The sequence below is a fragment of the Sinohyriopsis cumingii genome, chromosome 7 (assembly GCF_028554795.1).
Source record: "Sinohyriopsis cumingii isolate HCF-2022 chromosome 7, ASM2855479v2, whole genome shotgun sequence".
NCBI classification, from domain to species: domain Eukaryota; kingdom Metazoa; phylum Mollusca; class Bivalvia; order Unionida; family Unionidae; genus Sinohyriopsis; species Sinohyriopsis cumingii.
In genome coordinates, this window is record NC_142967.1 from 68,603,840 (window position 1) to 68,628,237 (window position 24,398).

Genomic DNA, 24,398 nt, shown 5'->3' on the forward strand with positions numbered 1-24,398 from the left:
ATAATATTTAGAATAGTTTCGCCTAAAGTGTGTCAGTTTTGCTAATAACTTTTCCAGTTGCTGAATATTCATGTACGGGGATGATTACTGGATGCAGAAAATCCAGATATACTGTAATTTTTTTGTGACAGAATGTTGCATTCTTTCCTTTTGAAAGTAGGCAACGACATAATAGAATTAAGCAATTTCATTTAAAGTCGGAATTGCGTCACATAATTAAACGATTATCTCGTTGTAGCTCTTTCACCGCATAAAAATGTTATGACTGTTTCAATCTCTTTCAGTTTGAGAAAACACTATTTCTATTTGTAATGAGCCTCTTTGGGGTATATTGGCTATATTCTGACATACGCAACCTCTTTTTTGCAATGCTCCTTGGGTAATCCACTGGGAGGATGACCTCCAAGTTATTGATCGTAATTCTAAATAAAAAAGGTCTTTCAAAACTATTAAACCAGGTCAAAGATAATGTATACGAAGAAAAACATATCCGTTTTAGCCTAATTGACGAATGGGAATAGAAGACTTTTTCTTAAGCCGTTAAAATTACAATTCAACTTTGACATGTCGATCAGCTTTAACATACTAGTAGCTGTGTTATTTTTCAGCCCTGCAAATAAAACAGTGCGAAAGACAAACATATAATAATTCATAATAAGAAATTTATTTGACTGGGAGACATACAAAATAACGTTTTGCAGTCAAACGAAACATAGCGCAGAGGTAGAACTTGTGACGTATAAACATACTTACTTTAAATATAATAAGTACATAGTTTTTTATAAATACAAAACCTAAATGCATTCTTAGGCATTTGGAGAAGGTGACGTATGTAACGGAAACACCAATATGGGAAAGTAATTGAACCTTCTAAAGATTGAGATTATGTATTAACTATAAGATCTGTCAGCTGCTGCATAGACCAAATTACATAGCTATTATGAAAGACTAGATGTATAGACCAAATTACATAGCTATTGTGAAAGACTAGATGCATAGACCAAATTGCATAGCAATTATGAAACGACTAGATGTATAGAACAAATTGCATAGCTATTATGAAAGACTGGACGTATAGACCAAATTACATAGCTATTATGAAAGACTAGATGCATAGACCAAATTACATAGCTATTATGAAAGACTAGATGCATATATATATATATATATATATATATATATATATATATATATATATATATATATATATATATATATATATATATATGTATGTATATATATATATATATATATGCATTAAAATGACTTGACCTGATTACGGAGGCAACCCAAAGGGCTAAACAGACAAACCACCATGACTTACTAAAATATGGAAAGGAGGCAAATGCTGACAGGATATCATTTATCCTTACCTACCATCCAGACAACCCCAAAGTAGGTAAAATCATCGGGAAACAATGGAATCGTCTTACGCACTATAGTTAAGCCTCTCTAACAAATATGTAGGAGCCTACCGTAGCATAAACACCTCAAGGACATTCTAGTCAGGGCGAAGCTAACGCCAATCACTAATCAAGACCACCATTGGCAATCGAGCCCGTGTGGAGATATAAAAGGTGCAAAACCTGTCAACATTTGATAGAGACCAGGACATTTTCTAGCACAGTGACTAGAGAAAAACTAAACATACATGTTGCAAACAAAATTTGCAAAACAGAGAATGTCATTTATCTCCTCACATGTAAGATCTGTAGTCTTCAGAATGTCAGAGAAACTGAAAAGCTACACAGAAGGATCAAGATTCATACAACTGATTGGATGACAAAGGAGCTTTACAGAAGCCCGGTCGCAAAACACTTCTCCTCTTCTGGCCACACGTTCAGTGATATAACACTTACTGCAATTGCTCACAACCCAAGCTGGAGTTCCCAAACCAGGAAAGAAAAGGAATCTTACTGGATACGCCGCCTTAGAACATTGAAACCAAGCAGTTTAAACCAAGAAGACTAAGAAAAGACAGCCATGCACAAGTAAAATTGTCTTTTGCAGCTGACACATTATCTTTAAATAATTCTCTAAATTTGCTTAATAACCTATAACTACTATAGCAATGAAATATCTGAGACAAAATTATTGCGCTTTCATAAATTTACATCAGATAACAGATGTCTTTATGGCTCGTCGATTTCTAGGTCAATACAAATATTTTACACTATCAGCAACTAACTGTTAAAGATCACTGCCATCTCACCTCGGTTTCTGTGGGTTCGAGTCTCGGATTCGACAAATGTGGGTATATGAGAAAGCTTGCCAGTAGCTTCTCGTGGGTAGATGATTCTTTCTGAGGTTTTCCCGTATTCTTCATACATCTACTAGCCGCCAAATGGCCACAAAATGGAGTTAAGACCCTACAACAACAACAACAACAACAAAAAGCCTCCCAGTGAGATGAATATATATATATATATATATATATATATATATATATATATATATATATATATATATATATATATATATATATATATATATATAGTTTACTAAGTATAGATTGCATTCACAGAGTGAGTCAAAGTTTAAAGAGGTATCTGTCGTCTTTCTTAACCCTGTTTTCTTTCTGTTTGAGCCCCATCTCTTTCGCATATGAAATTATAGTATTATATCATGGTAATGGTTAGAACTCTTTATACAACATGCCTCGCTCCATGATCTGATTAAAAATAGTTTCAAATCATCAATATAATTCTGGTGCAAGTATCAGAAGATCTTTATAGCTAGGCGTAGCAAGAGGAGAATGGGTGTGTGCATAAAAATAAATAAGTAAAGGTATACACATATTTGAGCCCCAGACAAATAACATTGTACGTGAAACAGACAATTATCTGAAATACCTTTGTATTACTAAAGTCAGAAAACAGAATATTACCAATGCAAAAATTATCTAACTCTATGTGAATCATTGGCAAAAGCTCTTCAGAGAAAGCATGAACAAGGTTGCTGCATTAAAACATATGTAGAAAAGACCCATATCTATATACTTTATTCTCGGGAGAATAGTAATTTGCCTAAACTATAATTATATATTTATATGCATAACCTTTCGATGAATGTATCTTTGCAATTTTTATAATAATGTAACTTATCCATCATCTTTCTTATTCACATATTGTCTGAAGAAATAGTGTTTCTAAATCTTCGGTAAGGACAAGTGAATAATATCACGTCTGGAAAGCCCAGTACTGCAAACGAGTCTTTGAACAAATGCACATTACCAACACTTTACTTTTGATCTGCCACAAAGAGTTTGTTTGTTTTTATCAAGCAAATGTTCCAGACATAGTTTTGAATAAAATGTAATAAAATGTATAATGCTTTTACATTTATGACATGGCGTCTTTTATAAATTTCATTTCGTAATGTCATTAACTGATGATCAAAAGTAAACATCCATACCTGATTATATGTGTTCAGTCCTCTCTGGTAAATCATACGGCTGTGTATATATGCTCATCATTTGGCTGTAAAGGCAGATGACGGTAGATTTATGACATCCAATAGGACGTGAATAGCACAGTAATGCAAATGAGACCAGCACTGTCTGAAAAAATATTTGCAGCTATCATAGGCACCTATGTACCAACCATGACTAAGACCAGAATCATTAATCGCAGAAGTACAGATGGCAAAAGGGGTCAACAGCCTTGGTGACTTGAAGGCTAACGTTGTCCACATATAATTGGCACAAATGACTTTGACAAATGTAGTACCAACAGACTCATCCTACTTAGAAAATGAGTGTAAACCGCACCAAGACGTCTTGGATGTCTGCACGTTTCAAGCACTGGTATGTCTTTGATTACGTCATTGTCAGGAGGTGTTACAGACAGGTTATCCCTATACTATAGGACATGAGAAGTGCATAGTACTGTACTAACTACAGACGATTAGTCTTTAAGTTTCTTATCCACATTAAATATTGCAAACAACCACAAGGCAAACAAATGCCCCAAAACGAAGTGTCTCCAAATTGAAACAGGAAAAGGTTACACAGGCATTCTTCGAAGAACTGTGCTTCCAACTAGAAACAATTGATGTAACATCAGGTGCACCTAGACTTCTGGATCTCAAACACTGGTGATGGCGTCAACGTTCATGTCAGAAGCACCATATGTACGTTATTTGTCAGCTCCATCTATACTACCAAGTGGATAAAGTTCTCACTTCGAACGATATTTCCTTTCAGATCAAACAGCGTGAAAATTGCTAGCAAACATCATCGACTTGGCTGACTAAAACCGCTTTCGCAAGGAGTATAATGTGAATAAAATCTCTGCCTGGCGTCGGAATCTCAGTGAAAGTCAAGGTCTGGGTACGATATAAAAGATATCTGACCATTCAAGGAAATACTAAACTGACTATTTCGCACAGGACCACCCGGACAAGTGGGGTTAAAATGTTTTAATGTATTTTACGCTGGACAAATTGCAAGGATTTACCAACACCCGTGTAGAGCGTTTCCGAACAGCAAAACTACAAGAAGATGCTCGTTAAATGGACGGGTCTGTGCCATTGCCTGCATTGCTTATTAATCTTTCTTACCTTTTAGCAGTGTACTTACTGTGCAGCAATGAATGTATCCCCCAATTTGTGCGGTTGAATTTCGTGGAGATGGATAGGTTTCCAGTCTATCATGGACAAGTGGGTTCAGTTGGAAGTCTCGTTTTACTGGTGTTTCCTAGTCGCGCATTCTTATTGCACATGATTGCACATGTAAAGAACGTCGCTCCGACTGCACGCTGTATGACACAAGCACGAGCTGCAGCTAGTAATCCTGAACGATTGCGAATACATCTTCGAAGGCAAAAGCTTCCACAACGTTGTAGTTTTCAATAGGGTGAATTATTCAACAATCGATGCAGGCTATTTTAAAAAATGTCCGGTTTGTTAAGTAACAAATCAGTACTAGCTTGTCAGACTGGACCTAGGATCTTCTTGCAACACGAGAAGTCACAAGCATTCCACGTCCACGTCCGTTCACTTGTATCGGGTCCATGTCATTGTCGCTACCTATCACCGGCGTCTGCCCCATAACCCGTGCTTACGACCATTATATGCCTAATTTGTTTTGGGGAGAGCGTCAGTCCCGTTGTTTAGACCGGTAGTCGAAAGGCAGCGTTCAAACCTTGTTTGGAGAGTGAGGTGGCAATGGTCAATCCACAAGAGGGCGGCATGGAATTTTTACTTTGCCAAATGGTGATCAACGTCGAAGAATTTCAATAGGGCCGCAAATGAAGGCGAAGTTAACTCAGTTCCATGGAATGCCATAACGCGTCAACAGGGTCTCGTAGCGACTGTAGGAATCGATTGCCGTGAGAATGCTATTGTCGCCGTAGACGACTTCTCATAGAACAGTACGTTAGCTTGGCATTAGCAAGGAGGACCTCCGGGAGTGGGGTGAGGTACAAACTCTTTATGCTTAACGACACTACAAAGCCGTATTCTTCTCCTCATTGGTTGTAAAGAGACAATTCTCTCTAATAGTCGTAAATGTCGTCTACGTCAAAACTCTGCCATCTTCACTCGCCCTGGAGCTGCCTAAACGTGTTGCTCTGACGTTCTGCTAATTGTACTGAGTGTGCACACAATCGCTATCAGCGTGGTTGATGCGACAATCCTTGTCTAGCGGCTCCTGGAAGGCCTCACATCTAAACCATGGACAATCAGTGTCTTGTGGAGTCAGTAAACTGTATCAATACCTTGCTCGGTAAACGCGGAGAGGGTCGTATGGTCCGCTTGCTTCGTAGTCCGCGACTTAATGCCATTAATGCGCTCCTCGATGATCTGGCGGAAGAGTTACATGCAGTGGCTATGGGTGACAAGGATTAGAGCTAGGGTGTAGTACCACATTATTGCAGAGCCATTACAACAGGGATATTTTAAGCATAGATTCAGAGCTTGTTACCGTTGGTTTGTCTCAACACGGCCTGGCTTTTGCGACGCAACGGGCTCCTACGGAATTGTTTGGCACTATTTCCCGTCCGCGTTTGTGTCTTCTGATTTAATTTGATCTTTCTCTTGTCTACCACTGAGTCATACATGCAATTCAACACGCGAACTCTCATCTGTCATTTGTTTGTTCCAACTTGAACCGTCTGACGCTATGCGTTTACGAAATAAGTGTTGTCATTTGTAAATGCTATAAGAGTAACAAAGACCGCTTTCTTTTCCACTGTACCTTAATCTACGCTAATTGCTGAATATCATGTTTTATACATACAGTTAATGCCTTGTCGTCTAATTAGATATTTGTTAAGCTCAGTGATTAGTGGTCAATCTTCTTAGGTATAGCACTTATGATATCGGAGGATCCAGGAGCGTGGAAAGTTTAAATTTCATCTTCATAATAGTAATTGTTTGCATCAAACTCACGTATCTGCTCTACTGACTTGTTTTTGGCCGGACTCCGTTTCAAGAACGATATAAGTCATATAAGATTCTACACAAAGTTAGCAAGTCATTTAGGTTTGGTGAATGAAGAAAAAGTATATCTCTTCAAAGAGGACGGCGCCGTAGCTACTGGCATCATAATGATTAAAGAGAGATTCATCTTCTGCATTAGCTCGACGCCTGCTAGATAATGTTTAGCATAACTGCATCAAACCATTGAATGTCTAGATTATCACAGAGATTATTCCTTAGAGTGATTGCTAGAACTGCCTGTTTCTTGAGTCTAGCGCTGGACAATGCTGTTCCATGAATATCTTTTATAAAAAAGTGGATGGGCCCTTGGGATTTTATACATTAATATTCTGAAAAGTTAAGATCCTATGGCTTCCATTTCATATTTTTTACCGTGCAACTTTGGTAGGTAGTCATCATGCATAGTAGTAGACGGAGAGCTGGCTTCTAGCGTTCTTTGTTCGGTGCTGGATTGGGCTTCTAGCAAGTTTAACTCTATTTCATCCTACTGATTCGGAGTATGCGCAGTATATAATTTTCATTGACGTGGTGTTGCAGTTGGACGCTCAGTAAGGGCAACCATTGTAACTGCATGCCATCTCAGATGACCTCGTCTAGGCAGTTCGTTAATCTGCTGTGATGCCTTGTTGTCTTCTTATTTTATCAAATATGACTAGAGAGAAAAAAGAATAAAACCTAAATAACATTTTCAACCAAAGTATTTCACGTTGTCAGTACAATTATTAAAACATAAAGTCATTGACGAACATTTCGCAATAAACATTTAAATCTGAAATTCCTTGTTGACAATGCAACTTGTTCAATTAACCACTTGGGAGAAAATCTCTAAATTGATTTTTTTAACTTAATTTAGATATTATTGCTCTTTTTTGTCTCTAGACTAAACGATGCTATGCCTCATTGCTGACACATTGATGTCTTATTCAAGAGCGTTGGACGGATTCTTTGTATGAAAAAACAAGATGGCCGTTATCGCTTAATCGGCTTGAAGCAGCTGTTCCGTTTTTTAGTGCCGTTTTCATGATCTGTGTGCTAGTTGCCTGTCTTCATCTACGTTATTGTGTTCATTATGTATTGGCTCTTCAATTCGTATGTGTTTCTTTATCTCCTTGTTTTGGAAATGAGAACAATTAGACTTTTTCTCAGCTGTCTTGCTCCACTGTTTTTGAACAAACCGCCATCACGTGATACTCGCCAGTCAACACGTTTATGCTATGATGGACCCTTATTAATTGCTTTAAATGATCACTCCTTGGCTCTCCACACTACATTGTGCTCTAGACTAAACGAACTGGGACTACATTCATCATTACCTAAATGTAAACAGAAGCGAAAAAAGAAACGTTGTTTCAAAGCTGACCGGCGTAGAACAGGAAGAAGAATTCCAGTTATCTCCCTTATTTCGGCTCAACAATTTAAAAAAAAAATTCACCGTTAATTTAGATAACCTAATTCAAATTCCACCTCATTCGTCAACCTTTGTGTCAACTATCCATGAGATACCTCTACGTAATGAATTATTAAATGCCAGTCAGTAGGACCACCGGAAAAGCGAACAGAAATAGTTAATTTTATCAACGACCAGAATATTGACGTCTTTTTCGTGACAGAAACATGGCTAAAAACATCAGGCGATGAGCCCAAGTGTGCGGATCTAACACCCACTGGTTACTCCATCAAGTCGTTCCCCCGTAACTCTCTCGGTGGTGGAATTGTTGTCATCACAAAGAACTCCATGATCAAACGTCTTAACCACACCACAACATTCAATTTCGACCACACATAGTTTGAACTAGTGCAAACGACACTCACACTGGAGCAAAGGTCAGTCCATTTTATTCTGCCTATACCGCCCTCCTCCTAGTAGAACAAAGAAGTTGGCTGAATCTCTTTTTTTGGAGCAGTTTCTGAATCTCTTGGAGTATGGAAATTCGATAGGTGACAACCTGATTATTCTTGGAGATTTCAACTTTCATTTTGACTGTCCCGGAAACTCAAATACATCAAAACCCATAAATTCCATCATTGTTTTCAACCTCAAACAGTCAGTTAACCAAACCAGCCATAAACATTGTCACATTTTAGACTGGATTCTTAGTAGACCTGATGATAACATTCTACGGTCCTCCTTTTTATCCCATGACCTTGCATCAGATCACCACAGCATTATATGCCATCCTGACGTAACAGTCCCTAACCCTCCACTTTTATCTGCTACTATGAGAAACCTCCGTATGATAAATAGAACCAAACTAATGTACGACATCCAAGCTAACCTAACAACTTGCTTACCTCCTACAGCAGAACAACTCGATAACTGCCTGCGTTCATTGCTCGACAAACATGCTCCAGCTACCAAGTGCAGAGTATCAATTCAAAAGTGTTCTCCATGGTATAGCAGTGTTAGGGACCAGCTTCGCACTGCTAAAAGAGATCGCCGTAAAGATGAAAGGCTTTGGCTTTCCACCAGACTCACTATTCATAAGCAAATATATGAAGCCGCTAAGAAGAATGTCACAAAAATAGTCCATGCAGCCAAATCAGCCCACTACACTACTAAGATCTTGGAAAGTTCCAGCTGCAAAGAGCTCTTCGAGATTACTAACAAACTAATGTCAAGGAATAAGTCCACACCACTTCCAACTACCTTCTCTCCAGGCGACCTTCCGGACATGTTTGCAAATTTCTTCCGTGACAAAGTACAAACCATCGGAGATAAGCTTAACACCACAATTTCAATTGACTCGTCCTCACCATACAGTTGGGACACATAATTTGAGCGGCAACCATTAGCAGCATTTGAACCTGTCTCTATGGATTTCGTACGAACAATCCTGATGAAATGTGCACCAAAGTCATGTGAACTTGATGCAATTCCAACATCACTACTGCTTGAGTGCTTAGATCCAGTATTGCCTTCACTAACTGATGTTATTAATACCCGTCTCTCATCCGGAGAATTCTCATCATTTTTCAAAACTGCCATTGTAAAGCCTCTGCTGAAGAAACCAACACTACACCATGATGATTTAAAGAACTACCGCCCAGTTTCTAATCTCCCATTCATATAAAAAGTCTTAGAAAATGTTTTTCTATCCCAGCTTGTATCTCATCTGAATTCAAACAGTCTTTTCTAGCAATGTACAATCTGCATATCGCCCTTGCCACAGTACTGAAACTATTCTTCTAAAAGTAGTTAATGACATTCTCTCTGCATTGGATATTGGAAAAATTACAGTCCTCACCCTCCTTGATTTTTCTGCAGCATTTGACACAATAGACCATGATATATTCACCGTCTCCAGCATGTATTTGGCAGCCTTACTTTGGTTCACGTCCTACTTGGTCAACAGGACACAAATCGTATCTGCAAATGGAATACACTCCAGCCCGGTTAATATATGTTGTGGTGTTCCACAGGGGTCTGTTCTAGGACCTGTTATTTTCATTCTATACACTCAGTCGGTCTCAAGTGTCATAGATCATCATCCAGTGTCTCACCAATTGTACGCTGATGACACCAAAATAGACAAATCTAGCCACCCAAATGAAGTTGATGCTACCATCCATTGTGTAGAGAGGTGCATTTCTGATGTGAAATCATATACCAAGCTGCAGATGAATGATGATAAAACTGAGGCCATTCTGATTACAGCATAAAGACTTTCTCATTCACATCCTTTACCTTGAACAATAAATATCAGCAACACCAACATTAACTTCACACAATCAGTACGAATCCTAGGTGTTACTCGGGACAGTACTCTCACATTCATTACACCAACATGTCATGAACATATGCAAGGCTGCATATCTTGAGCTGAGACCTATCAGCTCAGTTCTCAAATATCTCTCAGCTGATGCCACTAAAACACTTGTGTGTTCATTAGTATTTTCAAGACTGGTTTTTTGTAACTCAATCATGTCTGGTTTATCTCAATATCTGCTCCAGAAACTTCAAAAAGTTAAAAACAATCGGATCATACTTTGAGTACCACGATCAGAGCACACCTCCCCGCTGTGCTATACCCTACACTGGCTATCTATTCGATCAAGAATCAAACACAAAATTTGTTCTCTGTGCTACGTTTCACTGACGGACTCTAGTCCAACATACCTATCCGACCACACCCATGTGTACACACCAGCAAGATACTTACGCTCCTCTTCTGACAATCGTATACTCATTATTCCCACTAGCAATCCATCGGAAGATATGATGCTTCCAAGGTACTTGAAGTCATCGACAGCTTTCATCTGGGTTTCCACGATATACACGATCGGTTGTCAAGCTATAGTGCCTGGGACAGGTTGGTGAAGTAGCTCTTCTTGTTCAGACTGATAGTGAGTCTGAGAAGTCTCGAGACTTGCGCCAAGCGAGCAACGATGAACTAGAGATCTGCTTCCGTGACTGCTATGAGAGCACAGTCATCCGCGAAAAGTGATTCAAGAATAAGTTCCTCCATTGTTTGGTATTGACCATTCAGTCGGCGAAGGTCGAGGCGAGAAAGATCCCGTCTGTACTTTATGTACACTCCTTTCTGGAAATAACGTGTAGCATGGTTCAGGACACACATGAAGAAGACTTTGAATAATACCGAGGAGAGAACTCAACCCTGCTTCACGCCGTTAGAAACGTTGAATGGCTCATGAATATCCTCGTGATAGAGAACGAGTCCCTTTATTCCGTCCTGGAAATGTCCGACCATCTTAATGAACTTCCTAGGGCAACCGAGTGTTATTATGATAACCCATAGTGTATCTCTGTTGGCCGTATCGAAGGTCTTTGTGAGGTCTATGAAGTCACCGTAGAAGTTCATGTTTTCTTTAATGCATTTTTCCTGCTTCTGTCTCACTGTGAAGAACATGTATCCTCCGGTCTTATCTGAAGCCACATTGGCAGTATTGCGTCCAAGACATTACCTACCAGACGGTTGAGAAGGACGCGCACCATAATCTTGCCGACAGGAGTAGTATGCCTCTGTAGTTACCTTGTTTCCTTTATTTTTGCATAAGGTGACAACCATTGCGTCTTTGAACTCCTGTGGCATGGATTCCTCCTCAAATGCTGATCAGGATGATGTGCAGTCCCTCAAGTGTTTTAGTGTCCAGCTGCTTTTAAGTGTTGAGCAGGAATTCCATCCGTGCCTGGTGCCTTTCCAGAGCTGACCATGTTGATGGCTCGCTGGACTTCTTCCGTGGTAGGGGGCAAGTCCAGGTCCGAGAGAGTTGACTTCGGGACAAATGCGTCTAATGCTGATAGTCTACGGTGGAGGGCATGTTCAGGAGGTTGGAAAAGTGGCATCCTTCGGTGATACTGTCTTTGTCCTTAATCAGAGTGGTCCCGTCAGAAGAGATTGACGGGGTACTACAGACTTTCGATGGTTCATAGAAATTTTTCAGGGACCTAAAATCTCTTTCGAGTTGTTAGTGTCTGCGTTACGTTAGACATCATCATCTTTGCGGTCCCACCAGCTATTTTGCTGAGTCCTCTATTGGCTTTGCTTTGCAGTTGTTTGAAGCAATCACGTTTTGAGATCGAGTCAACATCGTTATGCCATTCTATATAGCCCTTTCGCTTTTGTTGAAGGAGGATGTTTATTACTTCGTTATTTTCGTCAAACCAGTCTTGGTAGATTTTTCTGTGGGTCCTATGATGACCTTTGCAGACTCATTCAACATGTCCTTGACCTAGTTCCACTTTGAGGTAGGGTAAGGTCCGTGCTAAATCAGTTTGTTTTTAATGTCAACTTGATATTGCTCTCCCACCTGCGGATGGTTCGGCCTTGCGGTGTTGAACTTGATTCGGGTAAGCTTCGTCTTTTTGCGCTGTGGCGGGACAATGCTGAGATCAAATATAGCCGTAGCTAATCTGTGGTCCGTCCAGCACTCGGATCCCCTCGAGGCTCTTGTTATCCGTACATGGCGGACATCTTTTTTACGGACGACGATATTGTCGATCTCTTGCCATTGCGTGGATCTGGGGTGATCCAAGTCACTTTATATTGTATTAGGGTTCTTCTGACGAAAGAGTGTGTTCGAGATAGTCAGATTATTTTTTCCATCTACAGACAGTAGAAGCAGTCAATTCGTGCTCACCTTTCCGATTCCAAGCTGTCTCAATACTCCATTCCAAATTTTGTAGTCGCGGCCCACTCGGACGTAACAATCGCCAAGTACGACGAGTTTTTTGTCGCAAGCTAGTGTAGCTTTTACGAGGCCATCGAGACTTTCGTATATATACGGAAACATAGTACAGGGTAGTATACATTCTTCTAGCAATTAATAAAATATATGTGATATGTACATTCATTTCTTTCCCGAATGTTTATAAAATATTAAATAAAACTGTGGTGTGATGTGATGTGATTTTGATTTTTAACGTAGCTTTAACAATTTTCAGTCATATCGCTACGATGTCTGCAATGTGCCAGTTTATAGTGATGTCTAGCACTGGGACATCATGCCGCAGACAATGTAGCATGATTCAATAAAACTAAATATCTTTTACATACAACTTGCACGTGCCAGATTCTCACATATTTTGTTGTTGCGAAATTGTCCAATACCGGTTCATTGGTTAGAAGCTGTTTCCGTACTTTCGTTTTAATGTATTTCTTCCCCAAGAGATAGAGCTTTCACGTTACAAATGATAGCGTTGACTACCTTGTCATTTCGAGTTGACGTGAATTCTCTTCAAACTTCATCGGACCTTAAAATGAATGGTTCCCTTGGACTTTATCTTTACATTACTTTGTATCAGCTGCCTGACTGATACAATCTTAACAGTGTAATTGACAAAGCCGGTAAGCTTACCATTACTTAAAGTAATCAATTACATTAACAAAGTGGAGCTGGGCGTGAAATATAGAATTACTTCCCCTGTTTATTACGAGTCATCTGACTCATCTTGTCCCGACCAAGTCATTTAGTATTTTGCACATTAACGATGACAACTCACATGCAGACAGGTTTTTCACGGAATATTGTCAACTAAAAAATGAACAAAATATTGAAAGCCGATGGATTGAACATAAGTAGATAAAATATTGGGTCTTCGATTACCACTTTCAGTACCTATAGGTAGTTTTAAATAGTTCACAATGGTGACAAATTGTAGAAATGACAAGTGTGCTCTAGTATCTAAATGCAAAACTGAGAGGCTAAAAATCACTTGCAGTCAGTTGAGCTATAGACGAAATCCTTGCTGAAAAGCAATTTCTAGTTTAAACTGTTGGTTTAGGTAGAGTATAACAATTATAAATGTGATCCGAAATAATGGATTGATCACTAATATTGATTTCTGTCATTGGAACGTTAATTACTGCTTTGATAATGTAATTTCTATTCCGTTAACTTGACCATAGTTATATTGGTTTTTCAACCTCATCTAGCCATTTGATCTTTTATCTAACCATACTTTGTGTATATAGTCCAATTATGTTTCAAAATCCTACTTCGTTATTAATTATACAAATTATACAATTGTATAATTAATAGCAAAAGTATAGTATAGGACAATGTATATGTTGATTATCCTCAATAATGATGTACATCATTAAAGCGTCATACAACGGCGTTCAATGTGCGCATTATGATCATAAAAGTGAATAAATAAATATGAATGAAATATAAAAGGAGAACATATACTTACATAGTATTCTTTATCAATCTATCCATCTATCTATCTATCTATCTATCTATCTATCTATCTATCTATCTATCTATCTATCTATCTATCTGTCTGTCTGTCTAGCTCTCTATCTATATATCTGTATATCCATATATCTATCCATCTTCTTAGATAAAATAAATATTATGAAATTATATATTATCTTACTTTTTGTGAATTACGCAAATAATTATCATCATTATCATCAGGTAATATTTTTTAGACAAACTCTAAGAAAAGATTTGTAATATTTGCCGAATTTAATTATCTGATAATGATGCTAGTTATTTCTAGATTACCGTAATACAGATTCGTATGAGATTTATTATGGTACTTATTTAGGCTCGAATAGACAGTAACACAAGAAAGAGTGAAATACGACTTTAAAATGTACGTGTTACTTGCTTAAATCATTTCTGATTTTCTATATTAGAAGGCATTAACTGCCTGGAAGATGAATTCTCAACAACATAATTGATACCGTTTTTTAAGTTCTCCATTCCCTAAACTGTTCATGTATCGTACAAGAGTGCAAACTAGCACAACATTTAGATTTCCAATCCTGCTAAGGAAGGTCTTCCTAATAGTCTTTCTTCCCTGGTCAAGAAATTTATTTTTAAACACAAGTCTTTCATACAAGGGTCTCAAATGAAATTGATCTTAATAAGGAGTCGACAAATGTAATAATCGTAAATAAAATTTTAGAGTTTCAGGCCTATATGAAGTTTACTAAATAGCAATTATATACTTAAAACAGAAAAACGCAGTAAGTTTCGCAGGTAAACCTGTAGAATTCAGACATTATACTCATTTTCTGTAGATAATACAAACTGGCACCAATACGAATTCCTCTAACCTATGCAAAATCTAAATATAGCTTGCAAGATTCGAAACGAAATAATCAGATATATGTACATATATACCCATATCTTCAAGGTGTATATATATATATATATATATATATATATATATATATATATATATATATATATATATATATATATATATATATATATATATATATATATTGTGATAATCGGATTATCTGTTGGTAATGATGTATTACCTAAATTTTGTACTAATTTCTCAGAAGGTATACATGAATTACTACAGTTAAATTAGGTTTTCGGTTAAGTATTCTTTTTAAAACGTAAGCAAAGTTCACAGTAATTCAGATACCTCGGATAAACCTAATTTACATGTCAGGTATATATTTACTATACATGGTTATAATTCACTTGGATAAAATTCACAGGTAACTAAATGTTGCCAGAATGTGTGCGAATATCGCTGCAGATATCTTTAAATTATCTGATATCAAGTAGTTCTGGACAGGCAATTCTTATTAAAAAGAACTATATGTTCACAAACTTCAGGCAATATATACTTACCTTATATATATAATGCTTTGAAAATGTTATGTTTGCTATTAAAATCAGCCAATAATCAGGCGCTATCAAAGTTGCGTCAAACTTAGAAGGAATTAGAATTAAAATACAAAATGGAATTGGAGTTGAGGAAGCTGGGGCTTCAGAAATAAGAAAGGGAAAAACAAATGCAAATGCAGTGACAGTTGGAGAAAGAAAAAGAACAAATGAAATTGGAGAAAGGAAAAAAAAATGTTATTAGAAAATGAACAAATAAAGTTACAATTTGAGAAAGAGGAGACAGAGAGACAGAGACACAGGAAAGAGAGAAAGAAAAACATGCATTTACAAGCAGAAGAAAAAGAGAAAGAAAGACAAATGCAGCTAAAAGAAAAACAAATGCAGTTACAAGATAAGAACAAATTCAATTAGATGAGAAAGAAAGAGAGATAAAGAGGACATATCAATGTAGAATGAAGGAAATGGACCTGGCAAGTGAAAAGCACATTCATACTTCAAATCCAAATTTAAGTTTTGACCTTGCAAAAATATTACATTAGTGCCCCCTTTCAGAGAAAAAGAAGTAGACAAATAATTTACTCGTTTTGAAAAAGATTATGAAAATTTGAAATGGCCAAGGAAGTATTTGGCTCAGTTATTACAATATGTACTCACTGGTAAGGCTAGTGATATTTACAATTCACTGTCAGTTCACCAAAATGGTAGCTATGATGTGGTTAGAGAATGCATCCTAAGGGGTTATGAGTTAGTCCAAGAATCTTATCGGGAAAAATTCAGAAACTATAGAACAGAAGCTGGACAAATTCATGTCTAATTTGCTGGAGAAAAAGAGCAATTATTTGATAGATGGTGCATAGCCAAGAACGTTGAACGAGATTATGAAAGTCTCACACAACTTGTATTACTTTAAGATTTCAAAAACTGTGTCCATAGTGACATTAAGTATTATCTTGACCAGCATCAAATTGAAACCTTGGACAATGCTGCTCGAGCTGTTGATGAGTATTCTTTAACTAATAAAGTTCCTTTTGTAAATAAGACTTTTACTCAGCAGTCTTCTGGCAAAAAGGTACCTCAGCCTAATACAAGCCCTTCTAAAACACAAACTGGCACAACTTCTAAAAATCAAACTTCAAAGAAGTTTGATTCAAGATCCTTGTCTCTTCCTACGTGTACATATTGCAAGAAAAACGGACACGTTATTTCTGATTGCTACAAATTGAAAAATAGTCATTAGAATCAAGACAGACCTATTCCAAACGCTCTTATTTGTAAGAGGTCGTTGTCTCGGTCATGTTTTGAAAGCAATACATGTGGTGAGTCTAATAATCCCCAGTCTGATTTTATTATGGAGAATTATGAACCATTTATATTGAAGCGCTCTATATCACTCTTGGGTGATTCGGCCAATCATATTACTATTAAAATGTTAAGGGACACAGGAGCTTCTCGTAGTCTTTTATTATCAGGTAATTTGCCTTCTTCTGAGAACTCTTTTTCTAATGACAGTGTTCTTATTCAGGGAGTAGAGTGATACTTTGTTAATGTTCCTCTCCACTGTTTAAATTTGTCATCAGACTTAGTCTCAGTACCCGTGACAGTCATGCAATCTGTTTTACCCGTTGAAGGCATTCATTTAGTACTAGGTAACGACCTAGCTGGAGACAAGGTCTTGGTTAATCCACTTGCTACTGACAAGCCATGCTTGGATCAGAAAGTCCATCCAATTTAAAGAGTTTCCTGATGTAGTTATAGCTTGTGCAGTTACCAGAGCTATGGCAAAGAAAGCTCTTGAGACTGATGTAGATAAGGAAAGTATTTCTTTAGCTGACACTTGTGTTGGTCAGGCTTTTGACGAGGTCACTTTCACTCCTTGTTTTGATCAATCAGAAGGTATTGATCCAAGTGATCCTCTTTTAGCGACTCATTCTTTTTATTCTAATCAGGGTGATAAACGAATATCACATGTCGTTGAACAGGAAAAAGATCCTGAGATCTCTTGTTTGTTTTAGAAGGCCATTAGTGAAACTGAAGCCACTGAAGTTCATGTCTGTTATTTCATTACAAATTGAAGTCTTATGAGAAAATGGAGACCAACAGATGTACCTGCTCATGACGAATGGTCAGTAAACTATCAAATAGTAGCTTCAAAACCTTACAAACAGAAAATACTTAGTCTGGCACATTTAACTCCATTGGCTGGTCATTTAGGGATCAATAAAACTTATCACATAATCTTAACTCACATCTATTGGCCAAACAACAAACGTGATGTTGTTAAATAGTGTAGATTTTCTCATACCTGTCAAATGGTAGGAGAACCAAATCAGAAAATTCCCAAGGCTCATCTACAACCAGCTTTGACGAACCATTTAGTAGACTTATTGTATATTGTGTTTGTCCCTTACTTAAGACCAAGTCAGGTAACCAATACGTGCTGACCATTATGTGCGCGTCAACAAGGTTTCCAGAGGAAATTCCCCAATCAAACATTTTTTCACTCTCGAATAGTAAATACGTACAGCATCAAACACGTCTGCATACTTACAGCATCAGAGTACACTTTAAAGTAATAATAGTCCTTTTCAGTTGGATCTGATGCAAAACAGATGAGTTGTTTAACTTGATGCTAGAACTACACTCTAAATTCTATTAAAACGTTCAGAATTTTATTTTACTGCGATCGAAGTACTTATGTGTGGTAACGGAATAATCGACAAACCATTATTGTCGGTAGGGAGGTGGTGGGGAGGGAAGAGGTTTGGGTTTTTGGTGGGGAAAGGAATCCAAAACATATATGCCGACACGATCTCTCTGGATCGTGTATATTTACAACAATACCTAGGTCTCAACGTAGACCTCGAAAATGAGCAGGTCCGATTACTTTAGTAAAAGGTAATTAGAGCCCTAAAATGGTATAGCTTGGACATAAATTATGATACTGAGAAAACCACAACTTCAATTTCTCTTCCAATGTTTCGAATTGTATATTGATTGAAAAATATGTAACAAATTCATATCAAGACAAAATAAATAGTAATGCTATATAATTTAATTTTGTATGTGTCTTTATATGAAAAGTAAAAATGTTATAACAAAACATTTCAAGATATGCATATTTTCATGCGTAGCTAATTTTGAATGCTATTTAGCTAATGATGGTTTGGACTATTTGCTTTGTCTTTGCGTGCCACGCTTTCAGTATATAAACTTATGGCATGATTTTTGTTGTCTTCACTGTATACCACTATACGAATAAACATACGCATATATTTTGACTCACTTCTTGGATTAACATGAATATACATATGCATATTTTGACTTGTTTCTTGGACTAATGTGAATAAACATCTTCTTCGTGGGTTAATATAAATAGGCATACGCATATATTTTGATTCAAATTTTAGACCAATATGAATAAACATACACATATTTTGACTCGCTTCTTGGACTAATAAGAACAATAGTAACATATTTTGACTTATTTCCTGAACTAATATGAATAAACATCTTCTAGTACTTATATGAATAAATATACGCATATATATATATATATAAAAACTTCTATCTCACAGAGGAAGTCTATACCCTCGACACAATTGAGTTAGGATAGGAGGATATGCACTCGAGGTTCGTCTAAAAGTGGTATACACAATTCAGATATGCTTCACTCAACAGCTCCCGCACAATTATTTTCGGGGTGTGTATGTCAAACATGTAGTGTTCAGCTATTACGTCTTATCGTTGTAGGCCAAAACGTGGTTAGAGGTAAAATCGGGGGTGTGGGTGGGGAACAAGTGCCTATATCTAGTTTTTCATTCGGAAACATGTGACTGCAGTGCACATTTGGCTGCATTATTTGCCCTTTCCTTACCCTAAATACAAATGTAACTAGGCATTAATTAGTGCAAAATACGTTTTCCAGATAATGTAGGCAAATTTGTTTCTGCCCGAACTTTGATATTAACGGATTGATTAAGGTTTGCAAGGTTTTTAATGTGGAACGTAAATCAAAAAAGATCATGAACATGCAAAGAATTACAATCCATCCATAACATTCGTCCAACTGCTGTGTCTGCTTAATGCGGTAGTTGATTTTTCAGTCCTGGATAGCCTGTATACCCAGTTGCAAATAATGCTATTGTTCTATTGCCGACCGAAGTTTTGCACGCTCGAGCAAACAGTTATAGTCTACCATTGGATTAATAGACATCTCAGTAAATATAAAAACCTCACTTTGCTTACAGTGGGAGTTTCCTTACAGGACAAGCCTGCATGAATCACAATTTGTACGTATGTAGGTACACGGGGATGTGGTGCACAACTCCTGCAATCGATTTGGGAGCAGGTTGTGAATTTCACGAGACCTACTATTTGCATATCGATTTCTTAGAATTGTTAAGTCCGTAGGTGATACATATCCTTGGTATTAGGAGACCATGCTTCAAAATGGCATTATCATTCAATTTTGACACCCCACTGTGGTGCATTACCTCTGAGCGGAAGAGATGGGGGGAAGCAAACAAAATCCATAAGAAGGCGACATCTAGTTTAGGATTTCTGAGACTATACATCAACGACAAACGCGTATTCAAGTCCGTCACATCCATAAGAGACTTGATATGCTGGAGAAATATTGTCCAACCGTAAAAAGCTAATTAGAACCGAATGATTAATTCACCCCATGGAATTCATTTGATCTGTATGCGCATGCGGCGAACACTCGTGGATCTATTAGCGATGTTTGTCTTTCGAATAACGTTTCAAAATTCCTTGGTATTCGACGCACTCTCCATAAACTGAAACTACATAAACGCATGCTCATATCCTCCAACACTTCTGATCCCCAATGATTTTGCACAAGTCGATTGAATCGGAATGTCCCTTATCCCGATTTATCTTCTCAAATGGGAAATATCATGGATAAACAATATGTTTATCCTAATAGCGGAAGTCCCAAGGAATCCAGATCTAATGAACCCACATTTTTATCCAAGAAGTCCTTGTGGGTAAGTATTTTTAAGAAGCAAATGGTTGATAGGCGAGATGACACGCCCGTTATAAAGAATATGAGATTAAATGAGTTTTTTCTCACTTATGTGAGTTTGGGAACACATTATGACACTTAAACATTGTTATCGCAGTTGGTAAACTACTTGATGTGGCTACTCGAGGCAACAAATTTGTTTAGCACTCATGACTATACATAAAGTTACCTCTGTACAATCTCGTGCCCATTTCGGTTTCACGAAAAGTAGTATATAGGACTAAACAGTTTTGAACATGTGGTGAAATTTGACCTATCCCGACATACGCCATGGGCGTGTGCGTCATATGAAATTTACCATTGGTTCTGACATCGTTGGATATTTTATCGCATAGAACCTGCCTCCTATTCGCTGTAGCTGCAGCATGCAGTATCAGTGGACACGTGTATTTTCTTCGATGCAAACAATTTACAGGTCATTGATGAAGGACGGTATTCAGGTACGAAGATCCCTGTTTTCATTGTTAAGAACAGGTTCTCGTTCATTGGCAGATAATCATCTATGGTGAAACTATGTCATCGTTGGACCGTTTCGCCATATGGTCATTTATAGGACCTGGCTAAGGCTTGGAAGTGGTACATATTGGATCAGTTGTATCGTTTTTTATTGGAAAGATCATGGCTCGTGTTGTTAATGTAGAAAACTAATTTGATCACTAACCGCATTCAAAGCCAGGTCATACTATTAACGAAGTGGTGCTGCACTGCACAACCAGAAATGTTCCCTGTTGTAGTAATAGTGGTCTTTCCAGAGTTCATGCTCTTGACTTCCAAGCCATTCAAGGACTTGATAGGAACACCAGATCCTTTCGAAAGTATTGTCTATTCTTTTTTTAAAACTGATACTTTGCATTTCTTTTTATTTATGTTTTCTTTCTTGTTGTTGTTCTGAATGTATTTGTTTTCTTTTTCTGAGGGCATGCATATATGCTGGTGACAGGTGTTGCTGCTCATTTGGTGACCCAGATCTAGCCCATTTTCCGTAGCAAAGCCATGAACTTGATGAGTCAGTGTGTTTATATTACCACCACAATCAATATTTTACATTTCCTTTTTGGGCTGGACTAAATCGTTTTCTCGTTTGCATAATTGGCTCTTTGCTACAATGTCACCTGGATTTACATTCGGTTCACTTTATCAGCTTAACTTTTTTAGGTGGCAGCTAGCATGGATTTCCGATGCCTCGAGGTGATGATCGTCTTATCTCTTATACTATATGTATAGGTACAGACAGTATTTGTGGACGGTTTATAGCCCACTTATGCCCCGTTGGCGTAGGATTTCCTGTCTTTGTTAAGATTAGTTGTGGCTTGCACAAATTTCCTGGCCTCAAGGAAGTTAAGTATTTTCTGTCGCTTCTCACATTGTGAAGAATGCAGGTTCTACAATCAAGTATAAGTGTTTTAGATATCACACTATGTGATAGCTTGGATAAATTTTGATTCTCATCATTGGATTTAAACATGAGCGATAGTGAACAATTTCCCTGCTTGAGTTATACCTGGTCCTTTTGAGACTAGGTCGTACACTACTTGTTATTGTTTAAGTGCATTGGCCTCCGCTCTGTTAGACTTTTAGGATCCTCTCCTTGAAAGACACAGGACGCATGCACGCAGTCGCCTCTTACAGGGCGCCGTAGGACGCATCGGGTCTATTATGCAACCCTGACGGTGAATTTGGATAACAACAAGCAACAACAAGAAAATAAAAATAGATCACTTGTGAAAGGATATCATTCGGCTCACTCTAGTGTGTGTGTGATTTAGATTTTTAACGTAACTTTAACAATCGTTCAGTCATATCGCTACGATGTCTTCAGTGTGTCAGTTTATAGTGACGTCTAGCAGTGGGGCATCATGCCGTAGACATGTAGCATGATGTCCCACCTAGTCAAAGTATCCAGACCACAGGCAGACCACTCCTAACACTAACATCATAATGCTGAATACCTAGCGAGGCAGCTGTTATTACCATTTTTATAAGTCTCTGGTATCACTTTGGACTGGTTCGAACCCGCGACCTCCTGCATCCGATGCGTACTTTGTAACCACTATCCCAATGGAGCGGTTGCCTCACGTTTGTACACAATATAAAACAATGCTTCGTTAGTGAACACAATCATCAAGACCGTGTTTAATTGAAACATAACACACTCTTCGGCTCTGGCCTAGATATATTTCTTGTAAAATTAAGACGAATATGTCGGAGTTCACACTAGTTAAAATTTGGTATGCCTTTCCAGTCTAAGCAAACTGACAGAATACATACATGAGAGAGAGAGAGAGAGAGAGAGAGAGAGAGAGAGAGAGAGAGAGAAGAAGAAAAGAAGAAGTCGCTGCTAAATAAGTGGAAAGGTAAAATATATAAACTCCTTAAAATATAGGGACGAAACAAATTACATAAACCACATTCCCTCTCAAACACCATGCGTTTCTATGGTGGTTCTTCTTCATAAATGTTTTTAATAAAGTTCACATAAAAGCTTCTTTCTACAGTTTTGAGTATATTTTTATATTTGTAATTACTAAAGGGCGATCGATACTATGACAGTACATATATTTAAAGGTTCCGATATTTTTCATGTTAATTCCCAATGAATAACAAATCCATTTATCTTGAAATATCTTCTCTTCTCTCTACAAAACTTTAAATTTACAATTGTAATAAAACATATGGTGAACCGAAAAGGAAGTGTGGGATTGGAGTCCTAAATGTTATTAAGTTACATACTACTGTTATGTAAAATGGAGCCGCGATAGATCAATTGGTAGATCGGTAGATACACAGGTGTTCTGTCTCTGCGCGTCCTTGGGAAAGGCAGTTAGCTCTCATTTCTTAGGTAATATAAACAATAAGGGGTTGAAACAAACAAAGGAATGATATTAAATTTTCACGGATTGATAATTCAATTAATGTAGTATATATTAGTTTCTTACGTTGCTAAAGATATTATTTAATTATTAAGTTTGCCTCTCGTTTCATATATGCAGGTGTACGGTGTTCTTTGTTTAATGTCAACTATCACTAAGGTTTCTTACATGCGTCAATCCCTAAAAAGTACATTAGACATTGAATGAAAAACATACTATTTACGAAATGTGAGCATGTTACATAAGTACACCGTGTGTTCAGGTCTACCCCATTTTGACTCTCATGTTTCACTGGTTGTGCAAATAACAAAAAATATGTATGTTTGGAAGCTAGTATGCCTGCTAACACAAATTCACTGGATATACTTTCGTACACAATTCAATTTCAATTACGTTTTTATCAAATCATTAGTACCGATTAACTTAAAGCCAAACGGTCTCGCCGGGAAGTGTCATGTGACAAATTATTTCCCTTGCGAATCATTTCCATTAAAGACATATATTTTTGAAAAGTGTGAGGTTAACGGCAGACAAAGAAAAATCCATTTACAACAAAGTGTTACAATTAAGCGATGTGTTGTAAGATTTTTGATGATGGAATAAAACAGTTTGAAATGTCAGTTTCACATAAAAGCCTAATTATTGTAATGTTAACTAGAAACAAAAGTAGACCGCTTGCTAAAACCTATTAAAACCGAGCCATCTTCAAACCACAGATATATCTAATTTTGAAACAATATATTTGTCCAACACAGAGTAATGCATTTTTGATACATTACACTTTTTGTTAAACAGAAGACTCAAAGACATAAACATATCCGAAAAGTAATCAAAAAGTATCATTTAGACGAAATAATATTCCTGAGAGATTTCGAAGATAGATGCATGCTATTCGCACAGTGTGATGGTGTTTTCTACTGATATGGTATGAAACTGGAATGAAAGTGGTTCCCAGCGCGTTTTCACACTAAGACATAGAC